Source organism: Mus pahari, chromosome 20 (genome assembly GCF_900095145.1).
Source record: "Mus pahari chromosome 20, PAHARI_EIJ_v1.1, whole genome shotgun sequence".
NCBI lineage: Eukaryota > Metazoa > Chordata > Mammalia > Rodentia > Muridae > Mus > Mus pahari.
This window is the reverse complement of record NC_034609.1, coordinates 49,636,800-49,646,895: the sequence shown is the minus strand read 5'-3', so window position 1 is coordinate 49,646,895 and position 10,096 is coordinate 49,636,800. Positions and strand designations below refer to the sequence as shown.

Sequence of the window (10,096 nt, the reverse complement as noted above, 5' to 3'; positions counted from 1 at the left end):
GAAGTTTTCCACCCCAAGTTCAGCTTGGGGAAGCAGTGACCGACTTCAGGACCATGGTGTCTTTGGGCAGCTACACCACTGAAGGGTTCTCACCTGAGCCAACCTTCTGGCACCCCCAAAACAGATGCAGCTACACCAGGAGGGCACGGTGACTGAAATGAGGCGGGTGTCTATTGAGGCCTCTTTCTCCAGGGAGTTTTAGCAACCACATCACCACAGACCCAGCTAGCACATGTTGTTCTTCTGTATCTCACTGTCATGATTGGGATTCAAGTTTTTCTGAAGGGTACCACAGCAACTTGGCTTCCTGGGGTGGTGGTGATGGTATGTCACATAAGGAGGGGATAAAATACTTGTGGTGCTTAGAACATCTAGAACATCTTTCCAGAACAGGACAAGAGAGAGAGCCCTTATCTTCTCTCTCATTGGCCAGGTCCTGATATCTACCCTGTGACCAAGAGGATATCTGCTGTGTTTGACTTTGGTGTGCCCATGTTCTAACAACCCTAGAACACAGAGATGGGATTTCACTCACCGGCCTCTAGCTAACAGTCTAATAGGGGACATTATTATGGCGGGAATCAGCTGCTGTGTGGCTGAAGGGGGTGGAGAGGTGGGGGTGGGGGGGAGCTGGACGGTGTGATAACTGTGGCACTTGCTCAAACAAACGCTGAAGCAGAGGTGCTGTGCTGGCCAAACTCAAGGAACCAAGGATGCCAGTGGGAGCTACTGGAAACAGGGACGTGACTCATCACGGCCTGATTAGGGTGGCTTGGCAGGGATAAAGAATGAAGGAGGGATGTGCCATGAGGAACATGTTGGGGCAGCCCAGTGAAGAGGGCTGCCTCAGAGATTCTAATCTATAAATTGTTTTCGTAACAAAAACAAAAACAAAAAACAAACAAAAAGAAAAAAACACCACCAAAACCAACATCAGAGGTGACAGGATTCAGATCTTAGCAAGCTGGAGATTGCTACTGTCTACACATCTTCCGTTTGCCTGCCCTGTCAGGGCAGTCTCTGGCACACGCCTGCCTCAGGGATGCCAGGGGGAGGAGGTTGGGCGCCTTCACCGGAAACGACGTGAATCCTTGTGCACACATCTCTCTCATCCAAGGCGCACAGGGGTTGGTGTGGTGTCCATGTGTGGTGTGCAGGCTTGTCTCCCGATTTGAAACCCACCCTCTTCTTTTGAACGCTTGAGCGTGGTTTATTTTCTGTCCTTAATCTTGTGCGTAGAGAGTGAAAAAAAGTTCAGAAAGTATTAGTTCTGACATGCTATGAGGCAGAGTCTCTAAATCCCTGACCATTTGGCTTATGGATTGGCCCCACCCCCATTCTTTGGCCCCACCCTCATTCTTCCTTTGGGGTGCACAAATGTGGGAATCACGGGCTTCTGTTGTCTTTGTCCTCCCGGTTTCGTGAGGAAAACAAGACAGAAGAGCCAATGCGATTAGCTTAGCCTGCGATCCCTAGATGGAGAAAAGAATTATGCTCACAGCAATGATATTTCTGGCCCATTGGTTAGGCAATTCTGCTTTTATGAATCAGTTGTGGCGATGGCTGTGCTGAGTAAGGTGTGATTATTGCTGTCGCAGAGAACCAAGGATTATGAGCTTTAAAACGTGCGACCTGTGCACGGACCTAAGTATTTGATAGAGCAGGTCTACCTCCTCTTCCTGGCGTGTGTTTGGGTTTTCATTTTCTCCTCCTTCTTCCCTTTCTTCCCCCCTCACCCGCTTCCTCACCTTTCATTGCCTCTGTATGCACCCGTGTGTACCAGCCAGAGCTGGTCATTAGATAGCTTCCTATCACCCTCCACTCTAATTTTTAAGACGATCTGTTACTGACTCGCCAGTCTGTGAGCTCCCAGAATGCACCTGACCCTGACCCCACCCTTGTACTGAGGTGGCAAGAGTATGCCACCATGCCTAGCGTTTTCATATGGGTTTCAGGGATCCAAGTCCAGGTCCTCATACTTTAGTGACTGAGTGACCTTCCCAGTCCTGCATTTAGATTTTCCCAGAGGCTCCCCAGCCCCCGCTGAGCATTCAGAAGAATCAGTCCACAGTCCACAGTGTCCGGTCAGGTGACAGCACTGCTTACTCTCCATTAGCAGTTCTGCGAACAGGTGTTGATTGGGGTTCAAAGTCCATTCAGTGTGCTCTCAGGCCAACGCCAGGGGCCACACAGCTGGACCCAGAAACTGCCAGAAGGTAAGAGGCGTTTCATAAGTGAGCGCAGACACCTTTGAGATCCTAATAATAAGTGGAGCTGTGATCTCATCTCTCATTTTCGTGTTAGTGGTTTGTTTTTTTTTTCCTTAGCACAGGCAGAGGTCATTTCATAAGTTACACATCACTGGTTATTCTCCATGGATTGTCTCCTGATCTATAGCAAATAGGATAATGCCAATGGCTGCAATAAATAATCTTAGGACTTTCTTTCACAGGAAGACGTCCTGTGAAGTAATCACTTTGAAGGGGACATGAAGAGACTGGATGAGACACCATAGAGACGAGGGAGGGAGGAAAGACAATGACATGGGATGGATATGCTGCTTGGAATAGGGAACACTGACAGGTCCCCAATTAGGAGTTAAGGATGAGGAAGTAGGGGCTGGAGCTGTGACTCAGTCCTGAGGACCTGAGATGAGAACCCAAGCACACACATAAAAAGACAGTCATGGTGGTCTGTGTCTATAACCCCAGCTCTGGTGTGGGGTTGGGGACAGGAAGATCCCAGGGGCTTTCTGGTCAGCCAGTCTAGCCAATCAGTGAGCCAACCGGGTCCAGAGAGAGACGCTGCCTCAAAAAAAAAAAAAAAAAAAAAAAAAAAAAAGGTGGAGAGCAATAGAGGAATTTGTCTGTGTCAGCTTCTAGCTTCCATATGCACAGGCACGAGTTAACTGTTTTCCCCCACACAAGAACGAAAAGGTAGGTCTTCGATGCAAAGGATTCTAAACACCAGATGTCTCCTGAGCTAATTCATTTGACCGTTTATCATGTGCATTCTGTATGTGAGGCACCAAAGACTTTAGATATGAGTTTGTAAGACCCGGCAGTCCTGTAAGCTTCTGGACAGAGGTCACAGAGGAAGCAAGAGCAAGAAGGAAAAGCAGAAACAAAGGGAACCCTGCATGCCAAGCATGGTAGAGCCAATCGTAGTACAGCCAAGCATGGTGGAGCCAAGCATAGTACAGCACACCTTTAATCCCAAGACTCAGGAAGCAGAGGCAGGCAGATCTGTGAGTCTAAGGCCAGCTGGGTCTACATAGTAAGTTCCAGGAGAGTGTGGACTACATTAAAAGACTATTTCAAAACAAACGAACAAACAACCCACAACAACAACAACAAAAAAAAATGAGAGCCTGCTACCACCACAAACTAAAATATCCACTACAACCCCCAATTTCTCATAAATAAGATATTTATGAGAGTTCTGAACTGGTACTTAGAACAATCCCCACCTGCGCAGGTCAGTCCACACGAGTACTCAATATTGCATCATATCTGTAGTTCCTCCTGGCAGGCACTGGAAGAAACACAAGATAAAGATCAGAACTCAGAATCTACTTTGAAAATTCCATGAATGCCACGTTGCAGATCTAACCTATGACACACAAGAGTAGGTGGTGGGTAGCCCAGTTCAGAAAGGGTGTGTTTAAGTAAAGCGGAAATTGTAAAAGATGGCTTCCCGAAAAGGACGGAACCAATTTGGCAAGGGAAACTATCAGGTAACACAGAAATTAGTATCAAGGGTCTGACCCAAGCAGTGTGAGCAAGAGGACCTGGGTTCAAGTCCTTGGCACCTATGGAAAAAGCCAGGCACGGGGCGGGGGGGCTGGTGAGATGGCTCAGAGAGTAAGAGCACCCGACTGCTCTTCCCAAGGTCCGGAGTTCAAATCCCAGCAACCACATGGTGGCTCATAACCATCTGTAACAAGATCTGATGCCCTCTTCACTGAAGACAGCTACAGTGTACTTACATATTAATAAATAAATAAATCTTAAAAAAAAAAAAAAAGCCAGGCACGGTGGCATGTGTGTCTATAACCACAGCCCTGGGAAGAGAGGTGCACTGATTTCACTGGCCAATAAGAACTTAAGGTTTGATGAGGGACCTTTCAAAAAATAAGGAGGAGACTATTAAAGGGAGATATCAGACAATGACCTCTCATACCCATGAATACACATCTGTGATAGCAAGTGCACCCACCATGCAACATGAACATATGGCACATACACAAAGAAAATAGTATGAGGTATTTGGGGGGATGATGAAGGAAGAATCGGCTACATACAGAGTTCAAAGTCAATGAGAGCTGATGGGAGATCAAGTGTGAAGTGCAGGGTAAGCTACGACTGGTGTCTGGGTGGGACACAGGACTCAAGTGAGTCCAAAATAATGATGGCATGGAAGGGAGCCCACTATGGCAGACACACAGGTAAAGATTATGCAAGGAGCATAGTAGACTAGCCCTGTCTTCAGAATGTACCCTCAGGGGGTGGCAGGGAAGCAACTAGCAGATGACACCTTTGCAAGAAAGGGCTCATTGCGCTTACAGTCCTACCTACACAGGGACGTGGACAGGAAGGTGCAGTTCTCTATAAAGGGACATGGACAGGAAGGGGCGGTTCCCACGCAGAGATGTGGACAGGAAGAGGCAGGTCCCTATGTAGGGATGTAGAGAAGATGCAGTTCTCTATGAAAGGATGTGGACAGGAAGGGGCGGTTCCCTATGCAGGAATGTGGACCGGAAGATGCAGTTCTCTATAAAGGGACGTGGACAGGAAGAGGAGGAGTCCCTGCGCAGGGATGCAGACAGGAAGGTGCAGTTCTCTATGAAGGGATGTGGACAGGAAGGGACGGTTCCCCACTCAGGGACATGGACAGGATGGGAAAGTTTCCTACACAGAGACTTGGACGGGAGAGCGCGTGTCTCTACGCAGAGGGATGTGAACAGGAAGGTGCAGTTCAGTGAGGATGACTCTAGGGTTATGAGAGTGAAGATGACACATGCGGAGTAAGTGCACAAGAATGCTGTGATGCCAAGCTGAGACATGCCTTGGACAGAAAGGAGAGCTGCTTCTTGCCCCCACCCCTAGGCTCAGCAGGGTTGGGGTTGGTTACACCAAATAACATCCGGGAGAAAACGAGCCAGGAGGGGACGGAGCCAGGAGCTCTTGAGTCCAGAAGACGAGGAGGAACAGATTAAAAGGTGCCATAGGGGCAGAGTTAATGGTTAGGAACCAAACAGCAGTCTCTGCTCTGGATACACGGGCAGAGGGACCATCAGTCCTTCAGCCCGGGGGCAGGAGGCTGCTCTTGTGTATGTGCCTACAGATGCGATTTGCCAGTCCCTCCTCCACTGGCTCAGTTGCATAACATACATGGCATAGGTAGTCATGTGTCTCAGGTGCTGTGCCGTGTGCCAGAGCAGAGGGAATAAGGCCAGGGCCAGGCCCTCAGAGAGTTCCCACCCGACATGAGGAAAACATGGATCCATGGATGGGAGCTGACCCAAGCCTCTGTCTGGCTTATGAAATGAATGGAAGGACAGTTGTATCGAACCAGCACTCAAGAAGGTAGGGGAGTTCAAGCTCTGATATGGAACAGCCCAAGCAAAGGGAGGAGTCGTCAGAACTAGACATGCCTATCAGAGGTCTGTGCACGAGAGACTCTGACAGTTCATGAGGTAGCCTTAGTCTAACCCTCAGAGAAACTTGTAGGAAATGGGGCAGAAGAGAATGGGTTCATTCTTACCTTCCTGCTTCGGGATGAATATCATCCCACTGGAGGGGAGAGCTGCTTCCTCTTCAGTGACTTTAGAATCACCATGGAAACGAACTCTGGACGTCTGTCTGTGAGAGGATTTCCCTGTTGGGATAATTGAGGTGGCAAGATACAGGAGAAAGCGAGCTGAGCACCAGCCTCTATCTTTCTCTGCTTGCTGACTGTGAGCGTGATGTGACCAGCCACCTCCTGCTCCTGCCCCCCATGTTGTGCCCAAACTGTGAGACAAAATAGACCCATCCTAAGGAACCAAAAAAGAAGTCAGCAGTGGCTGACACAGCAAGCCTGTTGTAATATGGTAAAGGGTAGTCTTTCTTTCACGATCCTGTGGCCTAGACAGACGGCAAACCAGGGGGCAAGCACAGGGCTTTTCTTAGAGGGCATGAACTCCACACCACATGCCTTGCCCAGAGCTGGAAACCATGCCTCCAGCAGCGCAGTCTCCTGCTCCTGGCATTTGGTGCATGGTGGCAGAGGGCAAGCAAGGCCAGCAAAGAGACCTGCCCTTGCCACATCGCCTGCTCGGGTGCCCCCTGTCTCTCCAGCAGCCTAGCGAGGAATCAGGTGGTGGGCAACTTCTGGGGTCTGTAATGTTTTGCTCCTATATCAGTTCAAAGGTGAAATGTCCCCACAGACCACATGTTAGATGCTTTCTCCCCAGCTGATAGCACTACTTCAAGGTGTAATGGAGTATGCCTTTGAAAGGCCGTATCTGGTCCCTGACCTCTTCCTCTTAGCTTCCTGTCCACCATCAAAAAAGAATCCACAGCCCAGGCTGGGGAGGATGCCCATTTGGTGGTGAAGTGCTTGGCACACAAGCATGAAGACCTGAATTCACTTCCTAAAACCCATGTAAACAAACAAACCAAAAAAAGGCAGAGTACGGCAGTCCACACTTGTAGTCTGAGCACTGGGGAGGCCAAGACAGTCATGTCCCTGGGCCTCTCTGGCAAGCCAGCCCAGGCCATTTGGTGAGAGATCCAGTCTGAAAGTAAACAAGGTGGGCAGAGCCCGAGGAACAACACCTTCTGGCCTCCACATGCAAGGCAGACAAATGTGCACACATACACAGACAAATGAACATTCACACATGCATACATACAAAGTTTTATTCTGTCCACATGTACTGCCAAGAACTGTTGGACAAAACCCTCAGAGAGCAGGAGCTGTAGGAGTGGGGCCACCTGGGAGGCATCTGCATCCCCATAAACCTCTGTCTCCTCATCTTTTCCTCATTAGTCCAATAACATGTGCAAGATAAACTCCCCAGACACGCCTTCTGCAGCTTAACATACCTATATGACATACAGCACACATTTGCCAACAAATAGTATGCATATACAACATGCATATACAACATACATACTTCATACCCTTTCCACCCCTAACACACACACACATACACACACACCACACTATATATACCCTAAACCCCTATATCCCCAATACAGGTATATAATATGCGTACACGTACCTCACACTCCCCAGCACACATATAAAACATGCATACACACATCTCATACTCTATACATACACACATAACACACATACACAACATCCATACACACATCTCACATTCCCTCCACCCCAAATATACACACTTCACACATTACACACATCACATCCTCCCCCCACACACACATAAGACACACAAAAAACTCACTCCTCTTACACCCTCCACACACCATGTCTACAACACACATACTTTGCACACATACACATGCTACACACATAGCTCACAATACATACTTTCTATATACCACACATACACATTTCATACTGCCATGTCCTCCGTACCTAAATTCCACATGCACACATATATCATACACACCACCCTACCACAGACCATACATAAAAACACATGCCACATGCACACACACACACACACACACACACACACACACAGTACACATACCACACATACAGATTTCATACCCTCCTATTCCACTCCCACACAGGTACACAGATATATCACACACATACACAGGATAGCCCACCACACACACATACCATATGCTCGCATGTATACATATACACACACATCACATCACATCACACACACAATGGCTGGGGAAGCTCAGAGCAGCAGCTCAGAAGTAGATCTTTCGGGAGAACAGGCCCCCAGAACAAAAATGCTCCTGCCAGTGGGGATTTTATTTTACAATTTCCAAATGCTAAGAGAATCCTTCCCTTTTTTTTTTTTTTTTTTCCCTTACAGGTTTAGACTTTACGCACTGAATGGCCTGCCCCGGGCTGCCCCTGAGGGCTCTTGACTGCTGCCAGCACCTGAAACTCCAGTTCCTGCCCAGTAGGCTTACAACCTGAACTTTCTAGTTCTGAAACCCCAGTTCTCAGTAGGCAGTACTCACTTTGGGCCACAGACTTCTGAGAACGATTGCACGTGTCAGCTGCTACGTCACATGGCCTTTAGCCTGGCCCCTTCCCGAGGGTGACAGAACTTCTGTTGGAGCAGATGAATATTACTGTCACAGAGAGGTTTGACACCCCTTGTAATGCCACCCAAGGCTCACCACAGTCACCCAGAAGTGCAGCTCAGTCCTGTCATGGTGAATCAGTGTCCCGATGCCCCTGGGTCTCCAAATACCACTGGTAGAAAATTAATGGAGTGTTCAGCTCCTTCTGTTTAACGCATCAAGGGACTGGCCCCCTGATGAAAATGTAGTTTAATTAAGATAATCGCTCCCGTTTAAAGAGAGCCTCAAAGCAAGAGTTGAGTCTTCTTATTTCCTTTTTTAAAAGAATAAAGTCTTATTTTTAATTATGTGTATTTGTGTGGATACCTGCATGTGAATTCAGGGAGCCTCGGAGACCAGAGGTATCAAACCCCCTGGAGCTGACATCACAGGCGGTTGTGAGCCTGAGGCGGGTGCTGAGAACCAAACTTTCTCGGCCTCTGGATGGGAGCAAGCCTTTGTAACTCCGAGCCATCTCTCCAGCCCTTTACTGTCTGTGGGTGTCTGTGTGAGGAAGCCACAGAACTTACAACAGCCTCTTCCACCTCCTACCAGGTGGGTCCAGAGGGCTGACTTCAGATGACTTCAAACACTTTCACCCACGGAACCATCTTGTCAGCCTAGGTCTCTTCATTTCCCAACCAGTGTTGCCTGCCACCCAGAGCCAACCTTCAGTGAACCGCATACTCACTCCCATTTTAGGAGCAAGAGGAGGGAATTTACTGTGCGTGGAAATGAGGAGCAAGCAGCAAGGAAGACAAAGGCCCAGAACCCTGGGTCCTGGTTTGCAAGCTGCTTGCATTTGCTCCTTGTCGGGCGGGCGGGCGGGCGAGCTCTTAGCAGCACACAAACATCCGCAGGGAAGAATGTTTCCCAGCATGCATTTAATGAATAGGGTGGCTTGTGTACTTGCAATGCTGGAAATAGATCCTCACCGTGGAATGTGGAATGTGGAATGGACGGACGGACGGAGAATGTGGCCGAGCTCAGCAAGGCAGGACTCACCCCACACACAGCCCCACGCTGGCACGCTCGCTGGGCTGTTTGGAAGCTTTTTTTCTCCCTAGGGCTCAGAACATGGTGGTACAAAGAGCCTTGTGTTATGATCTCAACACCACTATTAATATCCTGTGGCCCATTGAGCCCTGATCCCTTGGCTGGGGTTCTCCCAACATCTCAAGATGGGAAAAGTAGTCCAGCTGGAGGGAGGGAGGGAGGGAGACAGGAAGACGGGGAGAGAGAGAAAGAGGGAGAGAGGAGAGGAGAGAGGAGTGCTCTCATTTACAGCCCTTGAGTCAAGAATTTAGAAACATGACCACAGCCAAAGCCTCAGAGGCCTCGTATCAAATGTTGTTATTTTTGGGTAGCTTGAAAATAAAGCTGGTTGTGGGATGGGCAAGGTGCCCCAGTGGCTGCCGCAGGAAGCAGGAGGGGATAGGAGCTCTGCAGAGAGAGGGTCATGTCACTATGGGCACAACTGCCCGACTGGCTCAGCCTGTTGTCCTCCTCTGAGGAGAAACTGAGGAGCTACACTCTCGCTGGGTTCACCTCTCCCACCCCCACCCCCACCCCGTGTGGGCTTTAGGGTGGTGGCACTTCCCTCCAGTTTCCCCAGAGGCAGCTTGGCACAGTGTCCACCCAGATGACTCTGGGTGAAGAAACTTGGTGAAGCCTAGCTGTCCCTCCCCCGGCGTGTCTTTATTTAGACAGCTTTTCCCATGACCGAGAGCTCCCTCCGCTCTGTAGGAAATATGCCCACAGGGGGTATTTTTATGCTCCACCTGCACTGGGTGAAAGGGAACCCTGGTTTAAGATGTCACTGATGA

The 10,096-nt window shown here is 49.1% G+C and overlaps 1 long non-coding RNA gene across 2 annotated transcripts; it reads right to left on the bottom strand.

Annotated features, from left to right (window-relative positions):
• Positions 1–1,017: 1,017 nt before the first annotated feature.
• On the bottom strand, positions 1,018–9,379 carry LOC115062700. 2 transcript variants are annotated; one of them, XR_003842638.1, is made up of 5 exons: positions 9,206–9,379; positions 8,166–8,257; positions 5,767–5,880; positions 3,470–3,534; positions 1,018–1,228 (listed from the first exon to the last, which is right to left on the bottom strand). It is a non-coding gene; the product is annotated as an uncharacterized LOC115062700 (long non-coding RNA). The 2 variants fall into 2 exon arrangements; XR_003842639.1 differs by lacking the exon at positions 9,206–9,379 and adding an exon at positions 8,598–8,710.
• Positions 9,380–10,096: the final 717 nt, after the last annotated feature.